Source organism: Stegodyphus dumicola, chromosome 6, assembly GCF_044657685.1.
Source record: "Stegodyphus dumicola isolate Sdum_Otavi_A_Nest chromosome 6, ASM4465768v1".
Lineage (NCBI taxonomy): Eukaryota > Metazoa > Arthropoda > Arachnida > Araneae > Eresidae > Stegodyphus > Stegodyphus dumicola.
Genome location: NC_140773.1, coordinates 193,073,942 through 193,091,283, shown reverse-complemented (window position 1 = coordinate 193,091,283; position 17,342 = coordinate 193,073,942). Strand labels below are relative to the sequence as shown.

At 32.4% G+C, this 17,342-nt stretch overlaps 1 protein-coding gene across 4 annotated transcripts in view; it reads left to right on the top strand.

The window, feature by feature from the left end:
* Positions 1-14,015: 14,015 nt before the first annotated feature.
* LOC118199681 (uncharacterized) overlaps positions 14,016-17,342 on the top strand; it is a 47,611-nt gene continuing 44,284 nt past the window's right edge. For 2 of the 4 annotated variants that reach the window (XM_085819295.1, XM_035371585.2), the window contains exon 1: positions 14,022-14,146. The gene's annotated coding sequence lies outside the window, so the exon portion shown is untranslated. Of the gene's footprint in view, positions 14,147-17,342 lie in introns of all 4 variants that reach the window. The other 2 variants (XM_085819296.1, XM_035371586.2) reach the window with 2 other exon arrangements.

Genomic DNA, 17,342 nt, shown 5'->3' with positions numbered 1-17,342 from the left:
ATTGCGTGCTAAGAAACCGTTTAGGTATTCTGAATTCGAAAGCACCTTATGTTAATGCTTACACATGCAAAACATGCTCTTGAATAATAGTCTGTTAGTGTGAAAAGTTCCATGATATTTCTTTACCCAACGACCTTTGAGCTCAAAATAAAGAGGGTATTTCCATTTTCCGTTTTGTTTAATCATCATTCCTCTGTAAATACGGTATTAGGATTTTTTTTTTTTTTTTTTTAATTTTTCTTTTACTTCCTTTTCAAAACAAAGAAAGATGAGAGCTTCAAAATTGAGTCAATAAGTTTGCTTATTTTAATTAAGTTGAAACCTACGAGAGCTATCTGCTAAGAAAGGCATTACCTTCGTAGATGGTATTCAGAGTAAACCCAGAGAAAACCACAAAATCGCTCATGCAACGTATTCTTTCATTGGGATCCGAACCCGGATTGAACTTCAAGTGTGGAGTGGCCTTATCCATTCTGAAACGGATCAGGCTTTTATATTAGTGGGTAGTCCCCCCCATCTTCTAAAAGCCGGATACTTGCTTATTAAGTATTCGTCAAAACAGCTAAATCCATCGGTTATTTAGCTTTTCGTTTCGCCGAAATGCCCATCAGCTGCCGAGTGATAAACGCGCTGAACACTGGTAGTTCGGTCCAGGACTCGAATCTCGGCGAACATGCTGGCTGCATGGGCGTTTGCGTGGTTTTCGCCATATATAACGTGTATACGAACCAGTTCCCCTTAGAAAGTTCTCCACGAAGGAATGCTTCTCCTTAGACAGATAGCCTTCGAGTGCTTTGTTATAATCAAACAAACCAAACGAACCGTTTCATCGAGAACACTGCCGAAAGTGCGTCACAAGGCTTGACCGATATTACACTTGCAAGAAAGGGAATAGGCAACTAGACGCATCTATTCCTTCTGAATTCGAATCCGTTCCTAATGATACAGTAGATAGCATCACTAATCATCATAAGGAGCATGGTCTAATACAGTGAAGCCCCGCCAGTGGCTACGTGGTTAAGAGCACTTAATACTGGGAGCTCGACCTGGGTTTAATCCCACGCTAACGGCTGGCTGTATGATTAGTTTTCTTCGGTTTTGCCATGTGTAACGTGAATACGAGTCAGTTTCCCTTAGAAAGTTTTCCACGAAGACATCGCCCTTCTTAGGCAGTTCACCTTAGAGTGCTTTGTTGTATTCAAATAACTTAATCTAACATTGTTAAGACGGAATCATTCCCTTAAAAGGCTGTATAGTCTTACTTAACTTTTCTAACAATTATTTTTATTTTAGAAACAGATTTCCTTTACTTCGTCATTTTCCTAGCTGCGCTTTCCTGCCAGAATGAGTTTTCAGTTTTACGCGTTATGCAGAATAGGGAAGAAACTATTATTTAAGCTGAGGTCTAAGCTACTTCAGACAGAGCGTATTCTGCTTTACGGCCACGTTGTTAGTTACTAGTTAAAGCTTGCTATTTTACGCCCGTGCTTATTGAGTGCCTGTTACTCTACGCCGGTGATTTTAGCTATGAGCCAACTGCGCGGTAAACAACTGTGTGCAGCTTATTCTACTTAACTTTAGTTTTTCTTCTTATTATTATTTAGTTATTAGCTACATTAATTAGCTTTAGTTTAGAATTACGTTTTCTATTTTTAAGTTCAAGCCTAAAGTGGTGTCTTCCTTTACGCCCAAGAGAAGCCGTCTTTGAATACCTGAGTTAAAATAAAAGGGTATTTTAATCATTCTTCAGAGTAATTACTTACCCAAAGCAGAACTTGGCGAATAGTCGCTTCACAATCGTACTAGATTCTAGCGTTCAAATAACTTTAATTTAACTAGAGCAGTACAAGACAAATAATTAAAATCTAAGAAGCTTTTAAAAGAATCATGGAACATTTTTATATAAGCATAAAAATAACCAAAAACACATAGAAAAGTCATTAATTTTAATATCATTGGCCCAATATTAGTGAAATCGAAAATGATAAGATTAAATATAAGTGCTTTCGACTTGATCGTAATATCATATTAGATAATGTTCGCTTCGATCTCAGCAACTCTAGAAACATAAAATACTTATTTTTTTTTATAATATCATTGATATAAATTAATAAACGGATTAACAACAGTTAGGAATTTCAACCAAAAAATTTGAAACTTTTCTTACATAAATATATTTAAGGATTAAAAATTATAATAGATTTCATACATAACAAACTGTTAAAATTACCTTTCCTATTTTGTATGAAATAATTTATATCGATTAGTTAGTTCATAGAATATGCTTTATTTTTATTTTGAAAATGAAAATATACTGAGCAATTTACAGTTTATTAAATTCTAGCCACAAATTAAAATTACTTATCTGTCAATATTCATAAGTGCAAATATGTTTTCTTTTGAAAATCCTCTACGAAGAAACCTTTCGCGTGTTTACCGTAATCGAGTTAACAAATAAGACAATTTTTTTTTAGATCATTGCTATTTCGCATGTTCATCCAAACTTCGTTATATTACGTGTGCAAATAAGAAATTTTGAAGATGCAATTATAAAGAAAGCTACCGACATTATAACGCAAGTAAATCACAAGTTTACTTTGGTATCGGACATTGTAAAGCAACACATAGTTATATGCCGAAGCCTTTCGCATTTTGATCAAGAAATTTAAAGTATCCGATTTGCATAGATAGTATTTTTAATCTTTTAAAGAATATATTGTGCATACTAAGAGTCATATATTTGTCACTTTGCTGTTATTTAAAAAGGTGCGCATGCATTAAAAAAAAAATCTGATGTGTACACCACATGACTTCCTTGTACGGAATATTAAATTATACGCTTTTTTTCGTGCATTTCATTTAAACTTATTGGATTGAACTAAATCTACTTCCGCGACAGCGCATAAACCACAATAGAATAAATGCATTCTTTAAAATTCACTCTAGCATTTGTTTACCATAGCGACACTCTGGCGCTAGCTTCACTTAAAAGCTTTACATTTCGTCCATATTATAACTTATAATGCACAAAATTTATATAATTTAAATAATAGAATTATCTAATCATTGCCACATGTTCTATTCAAATACTATAATAAAGCTAGAATGATGTATAAAAGAAATTAAGCAAATAAAACAAAAAAGAAACAGTTTTTCACAGATGATTGAATATTTCTCATTCAATTAATTCATTTCTCACTTCGCGAGAAGGCAAAAATACATAAAAACTCAAAATACCTATATTAAAAATTACGAAGTAAATCTTAAACATTTATTTCCTCGAAAAAATTCCAGAAAGGATTAAGCATGATTTAATTGGCAATAATAAATGAAGGCGTTATCTTTGTTGTTGCGAAGCTAAGTTTCTCTAGATTGGCAACAAATCCACTAGTCTGCTGTTTCAAATGTAAACAATCAATGGCCGTCATAAAAAAAAGGCTTAGCGGCACTTAAACAACTTTAAAATTGTTGATAATTCTAAAATTATTGCATATAGATTTACTAAAGACATAAAAACTTTAAACGGAAGATAAAAACAACATAATTCAATCATTTTTAAAGCAAAAAATGTACAATTTACAAACATATAAGAGTAAAGAAACTGAGATCACTGAGCCGGGTAACAGAGTGGATATATAGATAAATATATTTATATACGTTTGGTGCGCCCGATTGCAACCAAAATACATATACAAAATTTCAACAATCGTTTTTGAGTCAGGCGAGATACGCACGTACGTACATACGTTCGTACAGACGCCACGAAAAATTCTCTTCAGAATTAATTTTAAAGCAGTTTTATAAATTTTTGGGAGGAAACGAGTCTTTTATTCTGTTCTTACGTACAGATATCACGCAAAAACATCGTTAAATTGCATTCGATAGCGGTCAAAATGGATATTTTCGTTGAAATATGCTGCCTGAAACTTTTCGCGATTACAATACTTCCTTTTTACTTCATACAAAGAAGTAAAAAACACAGGATTTTTAAAAATTCCTAGCTGAACAGGGCAGTTCTATACAAAATCGAATTTTATGATGCTTTGCTTCAGTTTTATTTGAAGCAATTCAGTTGAAATTTTATTTTAACATCACGGAAGACTTTTCTTCTTTTACTTCAAAAGATCTCAGTTCAGGCCATTTTATTACAAAGTACAGAGGTCAATCCTAAAAGTCATCGTACCATCTTATGACAGCAGCTCTTTGTCCTTGCCGAAAAAGCAACGCAAACCTTTTTTTCTTGAAGCTTCTGCGTTTACGACATCAGTGTTACATCAACATACTGACATAAAGAACAAGTTTCTTTAACTGTCTCACAAAGTTGAAAGGTATGACGAGTGTAGTAAATCTAAGTTAAAAAAAAAAAAAAAAAAAAAATCAGTCAGCTGATGTGTATTCGAAAAAGCGTAAATATTAAGCCAGTAGGCGAAGTTTTCGAATGATACTGTACTAAGCAGATACTTTGCATTTATATGATAAGTAGAAACTTCACAAAAACAATATTAATAAATGGAAAATTGCTAATAACACTGAACATCAAATATCGCGTGATGTTCGTTTTCTTAGAGCAGTTTATAGCACGACATGAATAACGTTCTGTATTTTACCTGCTATTATGACGATACGATCGTTAATTAAATGTGGCCAACCAAGCAAAGGTCATCTTTTTAGGATAGATATTTTGAACAAGGCTTTCCGAAATTAATTGATTTGTATTCACGTCAACGTTAAGAGAATCCTCGGAAAGTCCACCAGCTGCTGAGCAGCAGCATCGCTAAATATTGGTAACTCGATCAGGATTTAAATGAGCTGGGTTCATGGTAGTTTTCATAGTTTTCCCCGCGTAAAATGTGGCGATGAGTCACTTTCGCTTACAAAATCCTTATGAATGCATCAACTATATGTATATATGGCTCTCAAATGATTTGCTATAATCTGAATCAAGGTTTCTTAAACTGAGGGTCGCGACACCCAAGGGGGTCGCCAAAAATTTTAGCAGTTTTGATATTTCTTTAACTTATTATAATAATAATTTTACAATTACCAAATATTTTTACACAATGTATCTGAAAATAGATAAAGATAAGACAAAGAAAAACACGAAAACGTTTCGACGCATTCTTTTTATAATATAAACATTCATTTTCCTTGCTTTGCACCTGACGCTGTCATTTCGTTTGCTACTTATTTAAAATTTTTACATTGTTCTATGTCTTAAAATTAGAAATTAAAGTTAATGACCTAAAACCGCAGTAGTATATTACAGTGCAAATGAAAAAATTGACAGTTTCACTCACGCGTGTGTCGGATTTGCGCATTACTTATGGTGTCCCACAAAATTTTTGTGAATATGTGGTCTTGGGGGTCGCGGAAAAGTCTCAGTGATAAATAGGGGTCGTGAGTGAAAAAAGTTTAAGAAACCCTGATCTAAATAATTTAATCCAGTCCTTGGAATTGCAACATTTGTTGGGAACCAAGTTCAGGATGAACTACCAATAGTTAGTGATATGATATACTCAAATTACGAAATTTAATATTTATACCTTCCTCCGGAAATGTTGAAATTATGAGTCCAGTACGAGGATTAGTAAAAAGCTAAAAACGTTTTAACCATTTTCTTACAACTATTATATCACCATAAATTTAAATTCCTTTAGATCAAACTTTAAGGGTATTCACGATTTCCGGATCAACAAGATATGTCAAGACTTCTTGAAAATGGAAATAAGGTAATTGTGACAGTTAAGTTAGTGATTTTCTTCCAGCTCAAAAGGTCTTTCTCAACATAAGACCACGATATGAATATTTTCAAAATGGAGATCTTGTTCATAGAATCTTATAAAACTAGTATTCTAGAAAACACTGGCAGGTTTCAATATTGGCACGTAGCCAATTCATAGCATTATTTGCAGTAATTTTTAATGAAAAATGTATTTGTAGTTTAATGAATTTTTTGTATAATTGTCTGATTATGATTCTAAAGTAATAAAACTTCATGAAAATATTAATGATGTAATTTTAGACTGAAAATTTATAAATTACTTGCTTGAAAATTCTTTGGTATGAAAATGTAGCAAAATTAAAGCTTAAACACACTAGTAAACCACGAAAGAACGTCACTGAATGGCTTTTAAGAGGGAAAAAATCAACTTCGAATTATTCTAACTATTTTAACGAATTTATTAACTGAATCTTCAAACTGAAAATGACGTTCCCCCCCCCCCAAAAAAAAGCCAAATTTTAAAAATTAAATATCTGGGTCAATTTTTGTCGCGAGGGAGACTTACCTTTTAATGTTTTACCTGCTATTATGTTACCTGCTATTAATGTTTTACCTGCTATTATTTGTAATGAGTTTAACATTTTCGGAGGAAGCATAAAATTTAAATTTCGTAATTTGTACATGACTGATTGTTTTTAAATTTAAAAATGTCAAAATATGAATATTTGTGGCATTTAAAACATTTTTGTATCTAGAAGTGTATATCTACCTCCAACGGTTGTGAAAATGAAGGTATGGTAAAGACTACTGTGGACTGGTGTATGTTATAGACGGTGCTGGTATCGGTTGTGTTATAGACGGTGTATGTGTTATTTATAAAAGTAATTACCGTATTTTCTGGCATATAACGCGCACCAGTGTATAACGTTTATCTATAATTTCAAGCTACATTTTTTAATTTTTTCGTTTATTCGCCGTATAACGCGCAACCAATTCATGAAGAAACCTAAAAGATACATTTGCAGTGCTCTTATCTTTTGAGGTCACTTATTCGAAGATTTGTCCGAGCTTCCGAACAATGGTATACCGCATCGACAAGCGATAATCAGTACACTCGGCGCGTATTCGAGAGGTCCAAGGTTCGAGTCCCGGCGAAAGCATTGCTCATTTTTCATGTCTCCTGCTTCCAAAATACCTAATGTCTCTACAGTGGCACCCGAAATAAAAATGGATGATGGTTCTCCACTAGGATTTGTGATCGGAGCAGCTCTCATCATCGACCACAGTCCAGTCCTGTACTAGATTTGCTAGTGATGCTGCTTGAACAGAGGGTGAGATCTGGCCAGCCCACATGATAGGTATTGTCAAATGTAGGTGGGGAATCGGGTGTATTTAATAGATGATTGGGTCCCCCTAATCCCCATCCGCCCTTTAAAAGGGGGAGTATGTAAAGTATTTCGCCCACCTTCTTAGCATGCCTTCGGGGTGTAGTGGTCAGCATACAGAGAGCGTATTCGAGAGGTCTGTGGTTCGAGTCCCGGCGAGGGCATTGTTCATTTTTCATGACTCCTGCTTCGAAATAACCTAATATCTCTACACTTTAAATGCTTGAGGGAGTAAATATTCCTGCAAAGAGGGTCGATTGTATTCAAGGCAAATGTCCAAAAGAACGCTATTGCTGGGTTCCGAGAAAAGAGGGATATAATTTGGAGTAAGAATGCATTTCCAACCTGAATGAATTCGTGGAATTAGGAGTTAGATGTTTTCATTTTCTATAGTTATTTGAAGCCGTTATTTTGAAGTGAAAAATCGAAGGCTTTAGCAAATCCCATTTGCTTTAGTTGAAATACTGTTGATCTACTGTTACTTTTAGTAATAATATGTCTCCCGCGAAAAGAAATAAAGACAGCGTTGGTTTCAAATACAAAGCCATTTATGAAAGGTGGAAGATGTTCGTGAAAGATGGAATGGGTGATGATGATAATTTATTTATGGATCAGAGTAACAATGATGTTGAAGATGAAACAGATTTCAATAACGGAAGACGAAGATGATGAACTTTTTATGTTATCCGATAATAAAAATTTTTAAGTTCATAAGATATGTCATTTCTTTTAAATAAACAGCATTTAGGTACATATAAAAATCTAATTTTTTTAATGCTCATTCCTTTTTTTAAATCTATCATTTTTATACCCGGCGTATAACGAGCACTCGTAAATTTCGATCTTACTTTTTGTATCGAAAGTTCGCGTTATACACCGGAATATACGGTAAAATATACAGAGTAAAAATTTTTATAAAAAATATAAAACCATTTCATTGAGTGTAATATTAATCATTATCAGGAATTATTAAATTTAACTGTTAGAAGGACGTTAGGGCTTAGCTGTTTTCACGAACATATGCTTTATGTTTTGTTTGTGAATTATTTATTTCGAAATACATCATTTTTATTCATAAACAGTTTTATGATTACTGTATACAATTATTTTTTACCCTACAAAATAATTGGTATTCTGGAAAACTGCTTTTTTACTTGTATTCTAAACATCACGACAATTTTAACTAAACATTTCGAGATTGCATCTGAAAATCAACGCATGTAAAAGCTGATCTTAAAACTGAGATTAGCCTGAATATTTTGCATCTTTGTTATCGTATTATTTGGTTCAGACTGCTTCTGAAATAATCTTAAAGGATGGGACATTTATGAAGCTTTTCGAAGCAGAAAACACACACACACACAAAAAAAAACCAGCTATGCCTTCGACAGGATTCGAACTCTAAGTCTTCCAGACATTAACTGGAAAAGCTGACACGCAATACAGAAGGTAAAAATTCCTTATATTCTCTACTCTCCAATTTAAAATGCGAGTAGGGAGACGAGGAATTGTCGTCGTCTCATATGGCACCACTTGTAGAACTATTTGATAGTTATGTGCGTTGTCTCATTCTAGGCAACTAGTAAACAAAAGATTGATTATTTCCAAAATAAAACATTACGTCTGATATTAAAGCTACCTGGCTCGCGAGAAACAGATAAAATTCATCTTTAATTGAAAAGTACTTGTACTCATGATTGTATACTAAACACAGCTCATAAATTCTTCGATAAAGGGAAAAGCTCCGAATTTCAGCACAAAAATTGTGGACCCTACTGTTGAAATTCTCAGTGTAAAAAGACCAAGAACTAACTATTCACGACAGCAGTGGTTGGTGAAAACTCATCTCACGTGTATATGATTTATTTAGCAGTTCTAAAGCGATTTTAAGTTATGGACTTCAAGTGTTTTAGTTTTGGAATATAAAATGTTTTGAACAAGAGAATTTCATGTATGTTTTGTTTTCAAATATTTCCTCAAGAGTTCATATTACATTTTTAAAGTGTATTAAATTAACGAATTTCAAGTGCACGTTTTCTTTCATATGCATTCTTCTATGTGCTCAATATTTGGCTTACTTTTCAAGCTGTATTTCGTGTTTTATTTGTTCAAGATTTGTATTTGTAAGTACATTCGATTACGGCGAAATTTTCAAGTTTTTTAGTGCCAATTAATCTTCAAAGCCGTCTCCAGCGCATTATAGGCCACAAAATGTTCAAATGCATATTAGATTATTGCTGCTTAATTAATCAATTTGAATCCAAAGCCTTAGGGCATCTCTGGAAAAGAAAGTAAATATTTTCATTAATAAACAATTACAACACCATGATATGTTACGATCTACAGCTATTTGGCCTTTTCGAAGTCAAGAAACTTGATAAATGAATTGCAGTCTGGCCGGAATTTGAACTCCCTATCTTAGATTTACTAGCCGAACATGCTACCACTCACACCACCATTTCACGCTATGGATTACACGAAAGTTCCTTATAAGGAAAATAATGACTAAATAAGCCATGGAAGTAATATATAACTTTTGTAAACAGTAAAATATATACTGGTATTTAAAATGGTAAATTATACATTGAATTTCTAATTATCTTCATTCAAGTAATTTATATGTACGTATTTAAAGTAAGTAAAGGAAATACGTATATATATTGCTTTAAGGCATAACGACTTTACTTATCAGTGGCACATAAATTATTATTACAATATGATATGCTGAAAGGAATATCTTTTACTCTAAATTTTAGGTCTCTTTCTACTCCTAAGTATTAAATGATTTTTATTTGTTAGATAAAATACACTACAAGAGTTATGAATTCTAGTATGGCAGATGTATTTTCTTAAAACATTCATTATTAAAATTTAAACAATTTTAAAACTGAAGCATGGAATACATGGGGGATATTTTAGATACAATTTAGCCTAAATGAAGGAAGAAAAATCTATCGTTTTTAACAGAGAAATCTGAGACATTTTCATTGAAATAAATAAACTGGTTGAATAGTCAATGTAAAAAATTCAAAAACTTAAATGTGCCTTTTGATTTTTATTCATTTAAAAAAAATTAATGCACTTAATCCTTTCATGTTTTCCTTTTACATTTAAAAAAAAATCATTACATCAAAGTAATTTATTTCGTAAGTAACGCGCTACTACGCGATGACTACTATTTTATTTTCAGAAAAAGATTTCTTGCATCATAACTTTACGATTTCTATCTAGATTTAATTCTAACTAGTTGCCTTTTTTTTCTTCTTACTATTGTTAAATCGGTCAGCTACACTTTCAGTTTATGAGATACTGAAGTCACTATTTAATTTCACAAGAAAATATTAAGACTATAATGTTATTTGCAAGTTCGGATATATTGTATTTCTGCTTGGCCTACTTTGCGTAGGAAAGAATGATAAATTCCATGCTAAAAAGTCAAGTTATTTATTTGACTCGGAAGTCGTTACTCTATCTGAAACTGTAGTAAAATAAATTAAAAAAACATGTAAAAATTTTTTGTGGGTGTGTTTCATACTTAAATTTAGTAACAAATATTACATAACATACATTTTCTCAAAATATTAAAATATTAATTAATAAAAATACAATTGTATAGAACGGAGCAAAAAATGGCTCACATAAGTGATGGGACACTTACTTTTCCATCAAATATTTATCCAAAAATTTTACTTTTTAAATGTTTTTAATATTTTGTTGGATTTCCTTTTACTTTTAAAACATGATTTAATCTTCTTGGGATGGATTTGATTAATTTTTTTTTTGTGATTTCTGGAGTGATTTTACCCCATTCTTCTTGAATCACCGATTTTAATTGTTGTTTTGAAGAAATGGTGTGTTTGCGAATTCTTGATTCCAATTCTTGCCAAATATTCTCTATGGGATTTAAGTCTGGAGATTCTGGTGGCGTTTTTATTTCAGGACAGTTATAGAGCAGCCAGAGTCTAACGTTCAAAGCAGTGTGCTTGGAGTCATTGTCCTGGTAGAATTTAAAATCGTTATGAAGGTTCAATTTTCGTGCTGAAGATTTCAAATTTTGATTTAAAATGTCAATATACTTGTACTGATCCATTATACTGTCAATAAAAACAAGATTACCAACTCCAGCGGAGGACATACACCCCCATACCATAACTCCTCCTCCACCATGTTTTACTGTTAGCACCAAGTTCTGTTTGCGAAATTCTTCCCTGGGTTTTCTTCACACCAACATTCTACCGTCAGAACCAAATATATTAAATTTACTCTCATCAGCAAATATAACTTCATTCCAGTAATCAGAATTCTTATTTATGTTGGATTTTGCGAAAGCCAGTCTGAGTTTTCTATTCTTTTCACTTACGAAGAATTGTTTTTCCTGGCTGCTCTACGGTGATATCCAGCAGATCGAATTACTCTTCTAATAGTCCCAGGATTAACAATTACTCTATACAATGCTTGTAAATCAGCAGCAACTTTAGGAGCACTCATTCTTGCATTTTTTTTAATATTTCGAAAGATAATTCGCTTTATTGCATTGGATAGCTTTGATGGTCGGCCAGGTCTTCTTTTATCCTGAAACATATGATTCTTTTTATATTGTTTAATGATATCGAAAACTGTTGAATGACTCAAGTTACCTGTTTCAGCAGTTTCTCTAATAGATTTTCCACGTTCAATATGCAAATTAATAACTAATTTTAGAATTTCAGGCAAAGTTTCTTTTCGTTTAGCATTCATGGCTGCACAGAGCTAAAAAACACGAAAATTCCGAAACAAACTGGAGAGGAATACTGCAGACAATTTTATTAATTATTGCCAATTGCTTTTGAGTAAAAATAAAAACGAAAAAAATATTTTTATTGTAGTACTTAGTAGTATCTAATGGTGTCCCATCACTTATGTGAGCCATTTTTTGCTCCGTTCTAAACAATTGTATTTTTTATTAAATTAATATTTTAATATTTTGAGAAAATGTATGTTATGTAATAATTGTTACTAAATTTAAGTATGAAACACACTCACAAAAAATTTTTACACGTTTTTTTAATTTATTTTATTACAGTTTCCTTTTGTAAAGCACAAGTGTCCCATTACTTTTGTGAGACACTGTAGGTGAAACATAAGTACCTTGCAATCGATGGCGTATATTATAGCAAAATAACCAAAGAAGTTCTTGTTTAAATAAGTGGTAAGCTGGTTTTTGAGTGTTTCCTTACATTAATACTTGACATTCGATAGAATTTGAGGTCATATCAAAAGAATTAAAAAATATTTCTCAATATGTTAAGATGGATTTTCTACCCTCGGGAAAAATATTCGGTATAATATAATACATGCATAAAATTGATATTTTTTTAAGAATATCAAGAAAAACTAGAAATTTGGGAGCAGAATGGAAATTGTGGTATCGAATTTAGGAGTGGGAGTTTTAGTATTAATTGTTTTTTATAATTCGATAACGATTCAGTAAACAGTCCGAATGAGAACTATCCCCGTCCCGCAGCAGCATTTTATTAACATTTTCTTTAATATTGGCTAATGAACAAATGTAAGGCTAAAAAAGTAATAAGAAAATAAAATCTCAAAGGATTAACATTTTAGAGTAGCATCCCAAAAAGTTTAAAGTTTTATAGTCCTGTTGAGCTCGCAGTTTATTATATCTTTTCTTGGACTCTCTCCTGTTGACACAAACATTTTTTGTCTTTATTATTAAACTTCATTTTCTTCGCACTTATGCCACATAAAATTCAATAGCATAATCACAAAACTTTTAAGAACAGCATATCTTTAAAAATTTACTAAGTGACTTTTCTGAAAGGTAGAATTCAGAAAATAACGTAGCTCTTACATATTTATTAACAAAGAGATTTTAAGTAACTTTTAAACTGACACATATTTATTATAAATTACATTTTGAATCAACTTATTTAACACAACAATGCAGAATGTATTTAAACAAATATGCCGCTTAATTTACGAACTTTCATGTTACGAATTTTGTATTTAGTTAGATTTTTTAGTAGAATTACAATTAAAATTGTTGTGTTTCTCCGTGCAATGCAGCGCGAGATAAATTTTAAGAAAAAGCTACGCCGGAAAAGTAAAAATATAGGAGCACATGCATTCAACATTGAATAAATGGATATCTCTTTTATCTGTATTGAAATTGAATAAATGTAATTGACTACTTTGTTAGCTGTAACCGTAATTCCATCCTCTTGCTGGTTTCCAGAAATCTCAAGAAACAAAGAAATTACTAGAACTCTCTCGCGATCGATTGAAAGCTTTAAAAAGCCGGATAGAGACATCTCAGCTCAGTTGTTTGGTTAGCTGCTGTTGTTATTGTTTATCGGATTATCTTTCTCTGTGCTGTGCTTTGCGTTCTTATTAACATTTTTAGTAGTTTAAAGTACAATTACTGGTTATTACTGCGTGATATTGTGAACACTTGCACAAATATTGCGGAGAAAAATGCCAGCGTTCTTTTATATTTCTTTTGATAAGAATAAATTTTATTAACCTTTTATCGGACTTTTGCATTCAGTCTGTTAGGAACCCGCAGGCATGCAACAGTATTTGCTAATAAAGAGATTTTAAATAAGTTTTAAACTGACACACATTTATTACAAATTACATTTTGAATCAACTTATTTAACACACCAATGCAGAATGTATTTAAATAAATATGCAGCTTAATTTAGCAATCAGGGGAAATGAATGGATATATTTTCAAGGTATATAACGCAAACTTGTACGTTTTGATACCGTTTGAATTAAGTTTTAATGTATGTGTATGTCTGATATTCTGCGTGATACAGCACGAGTTATAATTAAAGCAGAATTCTTGGCTTCTCGCCATGAAAATAATTATGCAAACCTTTTTCCTCCTTCATATTTTTATTCTTCAATGGAAATTCAAGCCGGGATTGTGTCACCGCGTTTCACAGATGCGAACTAGATTGTTAATCAGACTTTTATCATAGAAGCAAAAAGCGCTTAACCACTGGAATTATTGAAACACTTGTTTGTTCTTTTAGAGGTAAGGCAACTAAGGTATTTGCTTTTTCGTAGTCTTAAGAGAAACTAAAAAAATGTCAAAACTGAAGAATATAATAATAATCTGTTACTGGAATTTAAAACTACTACTTACATGGTGAAATTGTAACCCCCGGAATTTAAATGATTCGCAAATGAATTTCAACAAAACATGCAAAACATGTATTTTTCAGTTACATTATTTATATATATATTTTTATTCAGTAATATGTGTATATATTTTTACAAAACCTATAGATATAATAATAAGATGTTTGTGTAGATGTATGATTAAAGGTCATTTAAAGAAAATCTTAATGATAGCAAATTCATGCCGAATGAATTAACATTGTAAAATGTTTATCTGAAATCAAATAGCATTGTGCAGTATTCATCAGCATCAGGTAAATTATGTTAGACATATATATTGGTTTTAATACCTATGCGTAAAATTTAGAATTATTTATATCTAAGACTTTAATTTGTGCCCACCAGCGACCGAGCGGTAACGTCGCTGAACACTGGTAGTTCGGTCCGAGGTTCGAATCCCGCGAACGGGCTGGCTGCATGGGCGTTTTCGTGGTTTTCCCCATGTGTAACGTGTATACGAGCCAGTTTCCCTTTGAAAGTCGTCCACGAAGGCATCCCTCCCTTAAGAAGAAGTCCAACCTCTCTTCGGAGTAGGCTCTGGCAAACATTATTCCATGTAATATGGACAAGACAACAACTTTAATTTGTAGTAGCCTTAAAGGTCTGTTTTTTAATGTGCTTATTTCCCTTTTACATGATAAGGAAATAATTAAATAATGAAGAATCTGTATGAATGTATGTATGTTTCTCACATGTATGTATGCATGTAAAAAAAAAAACAGCGGTACCTAGAGCCATTAAATTTTGAATAGCGTAGTCCTGCACCTAACACTATAACCTGGAAGCGCGAATTTGGAATTCGCTTTATTAATCTATTTCATATTTATGCAACTTTAACGAATTTTTGATTAACAAACTCAAAAATTTCAAAGCGAGCAAACACCGTACGAAATAAATCAATTTTGTCTCCATTTTTGTCAGAGAGCGAGACTGTCTATCGAAAATTCTAAAGATATGTTGTTTTTAAATATTTTGTGATTTTTCTGTTGAATCGAATTTACGTGGCGTAATCGCTAAGAACAGGATATTTAATAAATAAAGTAAACACAGGAAACGTTAATAATAAAAAGACAAAGAGAGTTTCGTAAAGCCATCTTACTAAGGAAACTGAACATTGATATTGTTACGTTTTTCTCTTCTCTGACACCAGTTGTTACGTTATATCCTTCCTTCACGTTCATACGGGGTTCGTAGATTTGGAGTGAATAACGACGACACTTGATGAAGTATCGAAACACACTTTATTAGTCAGTATTGTCAGGACAGCTCCAAAACACGTTTTACAGTCGTCGATGAACTACTATAAACACGCTGGAACAATCAGCGACACAGTCTTCACACTGTCAGGCAATAACGGTGGAGACAGTTTCCTGCAAAGCACCAGAGTACAGCTCCTGACTCTGCTTGGTCGTTCTCAGAACTCCACGTACTCTCGAGACTGTCCACGCTACAACTCGCGATGCACTCGACGACACACGAGCACAGTTCCTGACTCTTCAGTTCAGTCGTTCCCGGAGCACAACACGCTCTCTCGACGATGCACTAACCGCGATACACTAAGAGACTCCTTCGGTGCACTCGACGACCCACTCGCTGTCAACTCAATCGATTCCGCACGGCTCGCTAGACGAGGCACACTCTCTGAGACACACTGACTGCTGACCAACAGGGTTTATATAGCTTTCGGCTTGTGTTCGAGAACATTCTGGGCTAAACCATAGAGCTGTAATGTACTAGAGAGAGAAACGGCAACCCTGAAGGGGAACAGGAATGCGAACCACGTGACATTTGGAACATTTCCCAGATCGTATTTCCCGCGGATCTTCCTTCCCATTACAGTTCTATGGAGAATTTGTGAGAAGCAAATGTTTTGCGTATACGCGCATTGTTTCGGACTTCAAAAATGGTACTTTCGTGCTCCGCATATAGATGAAATTCCAGATACGTGAAAGGTGGAGGAGTAACATTTCACAGCTGGGCTTTTTCTAATGTTTTAAACGTAATTATATAAAATGTAGAGGTTTTTTTATCCACTCTACTTGCCGTTTTCTAACAAAAAATAGATTTTCTAATTTTATATAATATATGCATACTTGAAATAACATTTAAATAAAAGTATCTTAATATATACGATTGTATGTTTCTAATAACTGTGTTCCGAAAAAAATGTTAAAATTTTAGTAATACAATATAATTTTAATTAGTCTAGTATTCTGCTTTGGCGACATTTTTCATACGCCAACAGACTGCTTTGAATGCGTTTGTTTATATATTCTTTGTATGCGTTTGCTTATGCGGACATGTGCGAAGTAGTAATGTATGTATTTAATACTTGGTAATGTTGATGTAACACTGTGTAAGAACTGCATAAAATTATGTTTTTTTTTGGGGGGGGACATGAATGACTTTATTTTATCCCCTTTTCTTGCATCCAAATATAACAAATATGTTTACTTTCAATCACGTATTTTCTTTCTTATATCATGTTTCTGGCATTTATTCCAATATTAAGAATTCGTTAAGTATTAAGAAAATAGAAATTATATAGCAGTTAAATTTCAAAACTTTAATAGTTTTAAGTTTCTTTTTAAAAATAATGAACATTATTTAAATTTTACCTTCTAAAATTATTTAAAATAAGTGCGACTACATTGTGCAACGTGCATAATATATATATATATATATTTTTGCTAGTAAAAGGAAGTCTTAATTTACCACCTTTTAGTTTCATAATTTAATTATTTACCACTCTCTCTCTCTTCCTTTTAACTTATATCTGCTATATTGACATTCATTTTTAGTTCAATTAATTTAATATCTTTCTCACTTTGATTCGCCTACTCTGTAGTTCTCTGTAATACACCGTATTAACATTAAATTTTCTTTTCGTATTAATATTAAATTTCCTTTTTGTACTATTTTCTGTTTTCACTCATTTTTCTTATGTTATCTATTTTTTTTTTTTATTCTGTCCTAAGTACTAAAAAACCTTCTTTTTTATTTATTTATTTTTTAGTTTGTTATTAGTTTATTATTTATTATTTAGTTTA